Source organism: Amia ocellicauda, unplaced genomic scaffold (genome assembly GCF_036373705.1).
Source record: "Amia ocellicauda isolate fAmiCal2 unplaced genomic scaffold, fAmiCal2.hap1 HAP1_SCAFFOLD_34, whole genome shotgun sequence".
Classification (NCBI taxonomy): Eukaryota; Metazoa; Chordata; class Actinopteri; order Amiiformes; family Amiidae; genus Amia; species Amia ocellicauda.
This window is the reverse complement of record NW_027102909.1, coordinates 526,419-541,209: the sequence shown is the minus strand read 5'-3', so window position 1 is coordinate 541,209 and position 14,791 is coordinate 526,419. Positions and strand designations below refer to the sequence as shown.

General features: G+C 40.0%; 1 non-coding gene across 1 annotated transcript; it reads left to right on the top strand.

Moving 5' to 3' along the window:
* Positions 1–9,228: 9,228 nt before the first annotated feature.
* LOC136732148 (U5 spliceosomal RNA) lies at positions 9,229–9,343 on the top strand. Its single transcript, XR_010809786.1, has one exon. It is a non-coding gene; the product is annotated as a U5 spliceosomal RNA (small nuclear RNA).
* The last annotated feature ends 5,448 nt before the right edge of the window (positions 9,344–14,791 follow it).

The window sequence follows — 14,791 nt, the reverse complement described above, 5'->3', positions numbered from 1 at the left end:
ACCTGAAATGAAAGTCAAAGTAGACCATGGTTTTAAGATGAGTGATGTAGGAAAAGGGTAAGATACCGCAGAAGTATAAGATTACAACTATAGAATAAGTAAGCTCAAGTAATATAAAATGCTTTACAGGAGAAAAGTAAGAATGGAAAGGGAGAGTAAAAGAGAAGGTGTCCTAGGATTATGGGAATCATTATTGAGATCAATGGCCTATTGGCTAATATTTTGTTAGGTACATATATGACTTCAATAAACGAATAATGGAGTGACATCTGTATAAATATAAATAAAACATATTGATAAAAAAACCTGAATACATTTCTTGTAAGAAATTAAGAATAGGAGAAAGAATAGCTGTTAGAATGCAGAGCAATGTTAACCAAAGTTGAAGAGGGTTTGAGTAAGTTGACGAGGGTCTGAGTAAGTTGATAAGGCTTGGGAAGCAGGAAAAGGTGAGTTTGATGTGTGTGAGACAAATGTGCTGCCACTTTTAGCACAGAGAGCTTCTGATGGTGATTGAATGAAACGTGGGAAAATAAATAAACTTGATGTAGGATAAATGAATAAATAATTGAATGAGATATGAGCCGCAGAGACCTCCCACATTGGAAAGTGGACTACAGCAGATAATCCTCTCCTCTCCCAGGGCAGGGTGATTAAGTGGGGACGCGTGTGAAGAGTGCAGGTGGACCCAGGTGAGTTGTGAAAGAAAGAAGAAACAAAAATAATAAGGCACGCGTGCAAACAATCAAAATAATACTAAGTGACTAACAAATTAAACAATAAAGTGAAAGATAATCAACACACAAAATAATGGCAATATAGAACCAAACAAAATACACAAGCCATATTGCATAAAGTGAAGTGAAATATAAATATAATAAGTAATGGTGATTAAGGAGCTAATTAACACCGTCCGTGACATTTACATTGGTTGGGTGTGTGTTTTATTGAAATACAAAATAATTCTATTTTTCCGAAGTGCTGAACTTTAATACAGTCTAGAAAGATTAATATTTTTTGTCTTGGGCTATATTATTATTACCATAGTTTTTCTATTGTATAAGTATCTTGGAGTAGAGGCATAGGTGGGCATGTGGGCAGAGGAGTAGGAAGGCCGGTCAAGCAAATAAGCTTGCTAAGGTACGCAGCAGCAGCAAGCAGCCCCCACATCCAGCCAGCCAGCCAGTCTGGCTGGCAGTGACTGAGTGGTTGACAGACGGCAAGCAACGGAATGTACGTGCTCTGTGATGTCATAGTAGTCAGCTGAGAGAGGCTCGTGATGTCATCGCTGAGCTGGCTGGCTGGCTGGCGGGCTGGCTGGCTCTGTGTGTGTGTGTGTTTGTGTGTGTGTCTGTTTTTCTGTTTGTCAGTCTGTCTGTCTGTCTCTCTCTCCCTCTCAATTCATTTGTATTGTCAAAAGCAATTGGACATACATACATTCATACATATATATATATATATATATATATATATATACATACATACATACATGCTAGAAAGTCATTACTATGTTATCTTAAAGGCTAACTAAGCAGAACATATATCATTATCGAACAGAGTTCATAGGTCTATACATGGTATTAGGGAACAGGCACGTAGGTCATTCTGTTTGACATTGTCTCCAAGGTTCTCATTGTAAATAACAAAGAGAAATCAAACTACCTTATGGCCTCCTGACCTTCTAGCTTGACCTTATCTTTCTTAAGTATACAAGAGAGAAAAACAGTTGTGAGAAAAGAATTTCTAACTTTCCTTCCACACATACATACATACATACATACATACATACATACATACACCAGAGGCATGCAAAAAAATATAAAGAGGAAGAAAATGTTGTATAGCACATACAAAAGGGATGGTGATGAAACAAAATACATAGAATATGTTGAGCTGCAAAGAGATCTTAAGAGAGGGATCAGGAAAGCAAAGAGGGAAATAGAAAGAAACATAGCTCTTGGAGCTACAACCAATGCAATGAGCTTTTTTCAAAATTACAACAGCAAGCGGTCAATTAAGGAGGAGGTGAAACAGATAAAGGGCAAAAATGGAGGTATCTTGGAAAACGAACAAGATGTGGCAAATATTCTAAATGAGTATTTCACAGAGGTTTGTACAAAAGAAAAAACAGATGACATGCCACAGGTTGACAATCAATCCAGTCAAACCCTAAGAGAGATCAGGATAAATGAGGAGGAGGTACTAAAGGGACTAGCAGAATTAAAATCAAACAAATCACCTGGGCCAGATGGGATATTTCCAACAGTACTTAAAGAAATGAGGGAAATTATGTATAGGCCGTTAACTCGATTATTTCAAATGACACTTAGAACAGGGGATGTTCCCACTGACTGGAAGACAGCAAATTTCATACCAATCCACAAGAAAGGGGACAAAACTGAGCCAGGAAATTACAGACCAATCAGTCTCACCTGCATCACCTGTAAAATGTTGGAAAAAATGATTAGACAGAAAATAGAGGAGCATCTCAATGAAAACCATATTCTTGGAGATAGTCAACATGGGTTTAGACGAGGCAGATCATGTCTTACTAACTTAATACATTTTTTTGAACATGGAACTGCAGCTGTAGATCACGTGAAAGCATATGATATGATATACTTAGATTTCCAAAAAGCTTTTGATAAGGTTCCACACCAAAGACTGATCCTCAAATTGGAAGCTGTAGGCATTCAGGGTCATGTAAGTAGATGGATTATGAACTGGTTGATGTATAGGAAACAGATTAGAGGAGTCACTTCTAACTGGAGTGAGGTTGTTAGTGGAGTTCCACAGGGATCAGTACTAGGGCCTTTGCTTTTTCTAATCTATATTAATGATCTGGACTCTGGGATACTTAGCAACCTTGTCAAATTTGCAGATGATACTAAAATAGGTGGCTTAGCAGATACAATCTTGGCAGCACATGCTATTCAGAGGAACTTAGATAAATTCAGTTGTGGGCTGACACCTGGCAAATGAAATTCAATGTGGACAAGTGCAAGGTAATACATGCAGTAAAACAAAAATGTCCACTATAATTACACTATGGGAGGTACAGATCTAGATGAAGTAATGCATGAGAAAGACCTAGGAATCTATGTGGATTCACTTTCTCCATCCAAACAATGTGGGGAAGCAATACAAAAGGCATACAGAATGCTAGGGTATATCGTCAAAAGTGTAGAATTTAAGTAATGTTAAGACTGTACAATGCGCTAGACCTCATCTGGAATACTGTGTACAGTTCTGGGCACCACACTTCAAGAAGGATATTGCTGCTTTAGAGACAGTTCAGAGGAGAGCAACCAGACTTATTCCAGGTCTGAAGGGAAAGTCCTACTCGGAGAGACTGAGGGAACTGAACCTTTTCACCCTGGAACAGAGGAGATTACGTGGGGACTTGATCCAAGTCTTCAAAATCATGAAAGGTTCCTCAAACCAGAGGAGCTTTTCCAGATCAGCAGGGACACACGCACCAGGGGACAACAAATGGAAATTGGGCTTCAAGGCATTCAAGATGGAAAGTGGTAGAAGCTGAAAGTTTGGGAACATTTAAAAATAGACTGGATAGGATCCATGGATCACTTAGATATTAATGGACACCAAACGAGCATGATGGGTCGAATGGCCTCCTCTCGTTTGTAAACTTTCTTATGTTCTTATGTTCTTATGTTCTTATGAATGTTCCCTAAGCATGTTTCAAATGTTCCCTAATTTATGTTACAAATGTGCCTTAGCACCTCTCTCTCTCTCTCTCTCTCTCTCTCTGTCTCAATTCAGTGCATTTGTATTGTCAAAGCAATTGGACATGCATACATACATACATACATATATATGGAAAATAAACAATATGTGTACATCTCTGCATTAATGGTGCCCTAACAGATGTGCAAGTTACATGACAGACAGACAGACAGACACTCACACACACTTTCACACACACACACACACACACACTTTCACAGACAGACAGACAGACACACACACACACACACACACACACACACACTTGTATACCTGACACGTATAGAAGACTGGATAGGGAGATATAAATAGCAATGGGGAGACTCTTGTACTTGGTGTGGCTCTATCCATATAGTGGGGCCAGCAGCCACTTAGCAGGTGTAGCAATAGAAGCTCAGCCTGGGGAGACTGGATTTAGCATTTCCTCTCCATTTTGATAAGTATCCATAATCATTTCTGCAAAATACTTCTATGATACCTATGTATGTTTTTTACTTGTACTATATTATACTATCAAGTATCAGTGTACACATACAATGTGACCTGTTACATTAATACAGAGGCCACGGAAGGCCAGATCAGTAATAGCCACTGTCCCCTGATATTACACTTTTTTACAATCACTTTGGCACTCATTTCAGAACCTTGATGTCATTTTTCAAAACTCTAGACACAAAACTCACACCCGATGATCAAAATGCACATTTTTCAATTGCTTGGATACAATACACATCAACCTCAGATCATTTGTTCATTGAACTAAAATGATACAACTTAACGTCAAAGTATTACCATTTCAAAATGCAATTCACACATTACATCTGAGATCACTGTCTATTCATTTCATTACAAAGATCTAACTATCAATTGATACAGCTGCTCAAAATGATAAGTGACTGTTGCATTACTCTTAATTCATAGTTTTATGGAAACTGACGAACAGTATTCCATGTTTCGATCATGAAAGTTTCAGGATAATGAGATCCATTGACACCAATAACCGAGGAGCATGAACCAGTTGGACTACATTATCTATGGATGTAATATTTCATCATCATTCATCATCATGTAGCACTTTTCCACACCATGTTTTCAGTGTGGAAGGAAAGTTAGAAATTCTTTCTCTAATACCTGTTTTTCTCTCTTGTATACTTAAGAAAGATAAGGTCAAGCTAGAAGGTCAGGCCAGAAGGTAGTTTGATTTCTGCTTGTTATTTACGATGAGAATCTTGGAGACAATGTCAAACAGTATGATTGAAGTGCCTGCTCCCTAATCCATGTGTTGATCTATGAACTCTGTCCTATAATGATATAAATTCTGCTTAGCTAACTTTTAAGATAACATAGTAATGACTTTCTGATTATAACCAGCTCTTTGATTTTTGTGTATAAAAGCTCTGACTGTTAAAATGAAGGCAGAGCGACTTTGGGATCTTCTTGAGTCACTGTTCCTCTCCACGCTGCGTGTATTAAAGGCATTGCAACTAACGCTCCAACCTGGTTGAAGATGATTGTTCTTCCACATCAGATTTGACATTACTGTATGTATGCAGGCCCTTGTAATTGCTTTTCCAATACTGCCAACTGGTTATTGATGATTGATTTCACATTGTGGTACGAGTATCGAGTGAAATGAGTGCTATCCAGCCGAGCAACACAGTGATAACATGGAGCCGGCAGGTCATCCAGGTCACAATAGAGGTCAAGCAGTGGGAGGAGGAAGACGTGGTGGTCAAAGGAATGGAAGGGGACATGCACCCCTTCTGAGAGGTGGTCGTGGGCCTCGTCATAGAGGAGGGCTTAGGCCTCACCAGAGAGGCAGCCATGGGCCTCATTTGAGAGGTGTTGGGGGAACGTGGTAGAGGACAAGGCCACGGACCAGACAGCGGCAGCAACAGCAAATAGTGTCCAGTGAAATCCGAGAAATAGTTGTAGAACATGTTGTAAATCATGGCATGACCATGACTGAGGCAGCTACAATGATTCAATCAAACCTCAGAATCAACTCAGGATCAACTGTGGCCTCAATCATCAGAAATGTCCGTACTGAGAAGCGGCAAGTCTTCAGCATGCACTAAACATTAGGCTACTCTCAATTGTCAAATGACTGTATACTGCATACCAATGTGTAGCACAGAGTATAGTGTGCCTTTTGAAAGAAATGCAGACAGAGTGAAGCAGCTGATGACTGAGTATGTTCAGGTATGTTCAGTTTCAAGATGCCTCTTGTGAAAAATGGTTGTGAGAACCTGAACCTGAACACAGGGCTGATGGAAATTTAGAAGTACAGTAATCAATCCTTTGTTTTGCTTTTTACACTAAGCCAGGTGAGGAACACTGCAGTTGACATTTTACTGTAGTTTTGTTCGTTTTTGTAGCTAATTATTTTTGCATGGATTCAGAGAAACCTATGGTGTGATTTGATTGTATTGCATCAATACATTTCAGATTTTGTTCAATGATTCCACTGTGTCTGTAGTATTCTCTCTACTAGTCCTTTTACAGTGATGTATTTATGTGTAGTACCATAATGAAACATGTATCACATATTTTGTACTACAATATTTAATGATTGTACGAACAACTACACAGTGAAACTATCGGTATCTTCTGTGTTACTATGTTACTATGGTATTTCATGATAAATGAGTTATTTGAACCAACAAGTCTGCAAGTGCTAGGTTTCTTTAAAGATATGAATGCACAATGCAATGTTTTGAACATTGGACAGCCTGTGTTACAAGTGATGACCGTTTTGAGTTTTGTGTCTAGAGTTTTGAAAAATGACATCAAGGTTCTGAAATTAGTGACAAAGTGATTGTAAAAAACTGTATATTCATCCTATTTAATGTGCTCTTTTAAAATGTACTTTTCTTTTTTATGTTGCCATTTCTGTTCTACCAATGTTTCAGTTGTTAGCCAAAGATTGACAGAGTACATCTCATACACACAGGCCAGACAGCAAAGATTTCTTTTTGAAATTCAATTACAAATGCTGCATGAACTCATCAATACGATTAGAGCTCCTGAAAGCAATATAACTAACTCACTCTACAGCATCTCATTAGCAGTGAAAAGAAACCAAGAAAGTTGGGACAGTCGACTGTTTACCACTATGTAACATCACCTTTTCTTTTAATAACACTTATTAAGCACTTGGGCACTGAAGACACCACTTGGTTAAGTTTAGCAAGCGGGATTTTCCCCCATTCATCCATTATGCATTTCCTCAGCTGCGCAACTGCACAGGGCCTTCGTTGTCTTAATTTGCACTTCATAGTGCGCCACACATTCTCAATTCGGAGACAGGTCAGGACTGCAGGCAGGCCATGCTAGCACCCGCACTCTCTGCCTATGCAACCATGCGCTTGAAATCTGGGCAGAATGTGGTTTGGCGTTATCCTGCTGAAAAATGCAGGTACGTCCCTGGAAAAGACGATGTCTGGATGGCAGCATATGTTGCTCCAAAATGTGTACATCTCTTTCTGCAAAAATGGTGCCCTCACAGATGTGCGAGTTACATGACAGACACTCATACACACTGTCACACCCATACACACACAAACACACACTTTCACAGACAGACACACGCACACACACACACACACACACTTTCACAGACAGACAGACAGACACACACACTTTCACACACAATCACTTTCACAGACAGACACACACACACACTTTCACACAGAGACAGACACACACACACTTACATACATACATACATACATACATACAGTGAGGGAAAAAAGTATTTGATCCCCTGCTGATTTTGTACGTTTGCCCACTGACAAAGAAATGATCAGTCTATAATTTTAATGGTAGGTGTATTTTAGCAGTGAGAGACAGAATAACAACAAGAAAATCCAGAAAAACGCATTTCAAAAAAGTTATAAATTGATTTGCATGTTAATGAGGGAAATAAGTATTTGATCCCCTATCAATCAGCAAGATTTCTGGCTCCCAGGTGTCTTTCATACAGGTAACGAGCTGAGATTAGGAGCACTCTCTTAAAGGGAGTGCTCCTAATCTCAGCTCGTTACCTGTATAAAAGACACTTGTCCACAGAAGCAATCAATCAATCAGATTCCAAACTCTCCACCATGGCCAAAGAGCTGTCCAAGGATGTCAGGGACAAGATTGTAGACCTACACAAGGCTGGAATGGGCTACAAGACCATCACCAAGCAGCTTGGTGAGAAGGTGACAACAGTTGGTGCGATTATTCGCAAATGGAAGAAACACAAAATAACTGTCAGTCTCCCTCAGTCTGGGGCTCCATGCAAGATCTCACCTCGTGGAGTTTCAATGATCATGAGAACGGTGAGGAATCAGCCCAGAACTACATGGGAGGATCTTGTTAATGATCTCAAGGTAGCTGGGACCATAGTCACCAAGAAAACAATTGGTAACACACTATGCCGTGAAGGACTGAAATCCTGCAGCGCCCGCAAGGTCCCCCTGCTCAAGAAAGCACATGTACAGACCCGTCTGAAGTTTGCCAATGAACATCTGAATGATTCAGAGGAGAACTGGGTGAAAGTGGTCTCAGATGAGACCAAAATCAAGCTCTTTGCCATCAACTCAACTCGCCGTGTTTGGAGGAGGAGGAATGACCCCAAGAACACCATTCCCACCATCAAACATGGAGGTGGAAACATTATGCTTTGGGGCTGTTTTTCTGCTAAGGGGACAGGACAACTGCACCGCATCAAAGGGACGATGGACGGGGCCATGTACTGTCAAATCATGGGTGAGAACCCTAAGCCAGGGCATTGAAAATGGGTCAAATACTTATTTCCCTCATTAACATGCAAATCAATTTATAACTTTTTTGAAATGCATTTTTCTGGATTTTCTTGTTGTTATTCTGTCTCTCACTGCTAAAATACACCTACCATTAAAATTATAGACTGATAATTTCTTTGTCAGTGGGCAAACGTACAAAATCAGCAGGGGATCAATTACTTTTTTCCCCCACTGTACATACATATATATGGAAAAGAAACATTACAAGTATAAATCACAATAAGATGTAATAAAGTACAGATAAACAAAGTGTAATAAAATGTGATCTGTTTGAAAATGCAGGGACGTCACTGGAAAAGATGATGTCTGGATGGCAGCATATGTTGCTCCAAAATGTGTACCTCTCTTCTGCAAAAATGGTGCCCTCACAGATGTGCGAGTTACATGACAGACAGACAGACAGACACTCACACACACTGTCACACCCACACACACACTTTCACAGAGAGACATATACACACACACACACACACACACACACACACACTTTCACACAGAGACAGGCACACACACACACACACACACACACACACACATACATACATACATATGGAAAAGAAACAATACTTTTATAAATCACAATAAGATGTAATAAAGTACAGAAAAACTAAATGTAAGAAAATGTGATCTTTAATACACACAAATATGTATGGCTGGTCGGATGCGTCTTGGACTCGGGTTCCTCTTCATTACGTATAACGCTTTTGCCTTTTGCTAAAGCTTTCCGTGGAGGGGAACGTGGATCAGTTTGTACCATTTTTGGGAGGATCTGCCTTGTTGGGGCGGAGCTGTGATCCAGGTGAACAGCAGATCGGGCATAGGTGGGCATGTGGGCAGAGGAGTAGGAAGGCCGGTCAAGCAAATAAGCTTGCTAAGGTACGCAGCAGCAGCAAGCAGCCCCCACATCCAGCCAGCCAGCCAGTCTGGCTGGCAGTGACTGAGTGGTTGACAGACGGCAAGCAACGGAATGTACGTGCTCTGTGATGTCATAGCAGTCAGCTGAGAGAGGCTCGTGATGTCATCGCTGAGCTGGCTGGCTGGCTGGCTCTGTGTGTGTGTGTGTCTGTGTCTGTCTGTTTTTCTGTTTGTCAGTCTGTCTGTCTGTCTCTCTCTCTCTCTCTCTCTCTCTCTCTCTCTCTCTCTCTCCCTCTCAATTCAATTCATTTGTATTGTCAAAGCAATTGGACATACATACATACATACATACATATATGTAGCGTAAGGTACACTTATACATTTCAATTAAAGAAGTGAATTCATAGTATCACCTCATAGTATCATAGTATCATCCTGGAGTCTTGTAGAACTCAATTTCTGTAATAATTGGACGCAGACACCAATTCCAAAGATATAAATTGTCAAATTTATTTAAAAACAAAGACTAAATGTAGCACTACACTAATTATACAAAAGGGAAAAACTAATTAAAATTCAACTCTAGATCAACAAATCAAAGACAAATCACTTCCGTGACCAAATCAAAGACCATGGGATCCCATAGGATAACACACAAATCGTTAAACAAAAAAGGTTATAAACACATTGACTACAATACCGGTTAGTAATTCTAGGAATCACTAAGAAACAGTTGAAAGTGCTAAATTGCAGTTTCAGAAGATGAAAAAAAACTGTAACTGATGGGATATGTAGTACTTTATACTCGAGTGGTCTATGCGATTACACCCTGTTGGTGTTATTAAGAACGCCAAGTACCAGAATGCAGAGCGGGACTGTTTTTTGTGCCGTGACTTGTCGGGGGAAAAACGCGCAGAAAAAACGGACGAGAAGGTGAAGGTAGTATGGCGGTGATGCACGCGTTGGTGAAGTGGGAAAGCGGGGTCGACAAAGACTCTTACAGCGTGATTCCCACTGCTTGCTTTCGCAATTTTGATTTATTCAGCATTGCTGATGATGACGAAGAGACGACTCGAAACTTCAGAGCAGAGTGGAGAGACACGAACAAACCTCCAAAAGGTGGATGGCCTGTCCATGAAGCGCAGATCATTATGACTGGTAACAATGTTTATTTAAAAAAAAAACATTAAAGTCTTTACATGCTATTTGATATATACAATCACAGTATATTTGAAATGAATGTTTAAGTTATTAATGTGTTGTACTTCTAACATACTCTTATAACATGGTAGGTGGTGGTGAGGGCGCTAAAACTCGTCATACTTGACTGGCATTTGTAAGATCGATTTATTGTGTGTTGTGCTTTACAATAAAATCCCCCAAATCACAAAATAAATTAAACCAGATATAATTTAACTTCAGTTTTGATTCAGTGTTGGCTGTTCATCTTAATTTGTATGGTCAAAGCACAGTATTTTTATGACAAATAAATATAATCCCCAAATATCTGTGGACATAATGCAGGGTTTTATTTATTTTATTTTTATTTTAGGAAAAGAAGGCGAACTAAGAAGAAAACTTAATGACCTAACAAAAATGCCCTGTCCTAAAATGAAGAGAGTACCTAAACCAAACAAAAAACTTCAAATTTCAGATGATAGTGACCTTGATGAACCACAGTTACCGGTGAGATAATTACTGCAAATATTAAATAAATGTATTGCAGGATTGTTTTTTTTTAATCATATTCATATATATATATATATTTTCATTTTAAACTCTCTTCCTCTCTGAATACAGCACAAAATAAGAAAGAAAACCGATGGAGCTTCAAGAATTAGATCCCGTCATATTCTACAGACATTTAAAGAGTCCAGTGAAGTTGAGCTACAGCAAAAAGTTAAGCAGCTCGAAAAGGAAAACACAAGACTTAAAAATGAAAACCAATGTCTTCGAAACCGTATGGTTGATGGTAAGTTTTTTTATTTATAGCAAATAATTCCTTACCTTGATAAATGTTATTCTTCAGTAATTTAGATTCCAGAGTAATGTATTATAGTTGATCATACTGAAGTAATCTAGAACCACAATACAGACTCTTAATGTGCACTGTCTAATAGTTTAATAATACTGATTATTAAATAAAGTTTTTCAACATAACTTCATAATCCTACATTAATGACTATATGCATTACATTAGACCTGGTAATTCTTGTATTTTATCTCTTTTATTTTTTTCGTAGCTAATGTTAATGACCCACAAAAAGGTCAGTTTGCCAATAACATAGAGCAAGTCTCTCAAGTATAATTGCAGGCATTGATGGTTTTGTTTTCACTTTGTATTAAATATATTACTAGAAATGATTATCATTTAATACTAAGGTTTTTTTCTCCAGAGATTCCAGACCTTTTGGACAATCTGAAAAAAATTGTAACAAAAGCCACATTTATCAGCAATGAAGACAAAAGTGTGTCACCATCAAGTGGTTCTGACAGCCCCACAGCAAATTGTTCTGAATCTGACAAAGAATCACCAAAACAGGTATAACACTCTTGGTCTACAATATTACAAAGACAAGGTAAAAATATATATATTGAAAACAAATATTGGTTGTAAACAATCTAATGATGCTACATTATCAGTTATATTCATAGTTATAGTTGATAATAAGAATGTAATTGAATTATGGGTGTCACAGATTCACTGACTTTATTATGTCTGTAAATTAATAAACTTAGAATTGAGACATACTGTGGTCTTTAATAACACATTTCTGTAACAAAATCACAGCCTTACTGATAATGTATTCCACTTAACATAATATAAGAATAGTTTGGGGATAAACTTGTTTTTTATTTACCATTGTCTTTTAGGTGGAAATATTCCCAGGCACTGGAGTTTACATTGACAAACTGTCCTGGATCCTTGCAGAGAGGTGCAGCACGAATACGTCATATGCAAGAACCCTGACGGTTGCTGTCTTTGACTTTCCAACATTATTAAAGAGCAATCTTCGTGGTGGTGGCAGCAAGAGAGATCCAACTTCGGAGAAAAAGACACCTCTGGATCGCTTAAAGGTGGAAGCCATATATGGTATGTAAATGCTGTTGTACAAAATTTCTAACTCTCCTTTTTAACTGTATAGAACACAAAGGGTTAGCATTTGAAATGTTCCTTTGGCCTTTGTTTTAGTTTCAGAGACTAGAGTTAATTTATTAATAAATAATAGTACCTTACATGTAGCAGCTGGAAAGATCCCAAAGTGCTCTACAGACTCACTTCACCCACCACCCTCTGGGGTGCAGCCATTTTGTACCAGCAGATTACTACACAGCAGTAAAGGTGGAGTCATAACAAATTTGTTAGACCTGATTGAGGGAAGCCTGACTTAGAATTCAGCCACGTCACTCTTTCAACAACACCTTGTAAATCACCTTGGATTAATGCTTCAGACATATTAATACATAATAATAATGAATAGTGCCATGGGATCCTTGACAATATAAACTTTCATGTCTCATTTAAATTTGACTTTTGAGCAAATACTTCACATTTCAGTCCAGTTGTGCCACATCAATGTAATGCTTAAGCAAGGTATTAATGGAGAAAAGACTGCCTTTGCATAGCTGCTTCGCCAAGTACAGATTTTACTATGAACTAGTGTAAGACAAGTTTAAGAGCATACACCAAAACGTTTAAATACACCCACACACAAAAATGTTGATTTACTGTGGCAATATGTAACTAATGAACCCTTCTCAAAGATATGTGGTATGTTTATTAAAAGATTTTTATATATCTATGTGCAAGTCATTAAATCTATGTGATACATGTTTTTTAGGGGCTACCTTGAAAAAATTGCCCAGTACCCCAAAGAGTGTAATTGGTGGTGCAATTAACAGCAAGATAAATGAACTACGACACAGAATGAAACCAGAGTGAAGATTTGAAGAACCAGATCTGTATTTTTTGTTTTGTTTTCAACAGGGTTGGGGTCAATTCCAATTCAATTTTTAATTCCCTTTTCAATTCAATTCCAATAAAGAATATTCTGTGAATGCAAAAAGTAATTGCAATTTTGAATTGATTTGTAGGAGGAATTGGAATTGAAAAACAGGAATTGACCCCAACCATGGTTTTCAGTGAGTGTTGTACAAATTGATAGGTCAGGGTTTCTGTAAAAACTTAATAGAGGCCAGCAGGCGTGCACGATCTGGGAAAAACTGCTCCACTACAACAGACCTCTTTCCCTTCGTTTTCTCTAAAAACCTCCTGATATCCTTCACTGCAGCTCTGACTCACCGAGGACGAGGAGGCGAGAGAGGAATCCGTGAAGCCGCCCTCACTGTCACTCCGAGCCGCGATGCTCCAGCGTGTAGCCGGACCTTTCCCCACCAAGCCGCTCGCTACCCCAGCTTCACTACTGTGCCACCACTTCTTTTACTGCCACTATTTACCAACACCGTCCGTGCTCCCTCCCAGCACCTTCTTAGTGCGTTTTTTCCACCCGGCGCCTCGGCTTGTACCGCCGAGCCTGGCCCTGCCTCCTCCTCGGCTACACCCTGTGTGTCTGTCCGCCCGTCTGCTGGCTGCTGAGGTTGTTCCTCGTCACTAACCAGCGCCCCGTGCACCGCCTCAACACCATCTCCCCCCGGCGTCTCGGTCGTCACTATCCCCCGCTGCCTCGACCCCGTCCCCCAGCTGTGCGTCATCGCCTCCGGGCAGCTCTTCCCCCGTCACGGCATCAGTGGTACCATCGGTCCGACCGGCGACTGTCTCCTCCGCCGGGGCTCGATCTCTGTCTGCCCGCTGCATCTGTGGCTGCGGGCCGGTGTCTCTATTCCTCCCCGCGTCGCCCCGCTCCTCCTCCCGCTCCCTGTCCTGCTCGGGACAGTTCCTCACGACATGCCCCTCGCTCCCACACCTGAAACACTTCATGGACTCCGAAGTAGCGAACACGACGTAGTCGGTATTGTCGATCTTAAATTTAAAAATGACATTAAGATCCTCATTGATGTTATTGAGGATCATATACAGCTGCCTTCGGAAGGACACGACGTGTTTCAGTTGCGGGGCTTTGCAGCCCAGCGGGACCCTCTTAATGCCGGACATCAGCTGCCCGAGCCGGTGCGGATGAACGGAGGGACGTTAGACAGCGTTACCTTCCGGGCAGGAGCAGCGAGCGGCAACACCGGGGTGAAAGTGTCGTCTAACACTGTGCCATTAGCCACTAGCTGATTGAGCAGATCAGTGGTTTTTAAGAAGATAACAATGGCAGCAGACTTGATATTTTCACACCCTGCTACCTCCCCAACCGCTAACACACACTGCTCTAGGGGGCAGAACTGCACCGGAGCGATCTTGACTCCATGGCGTC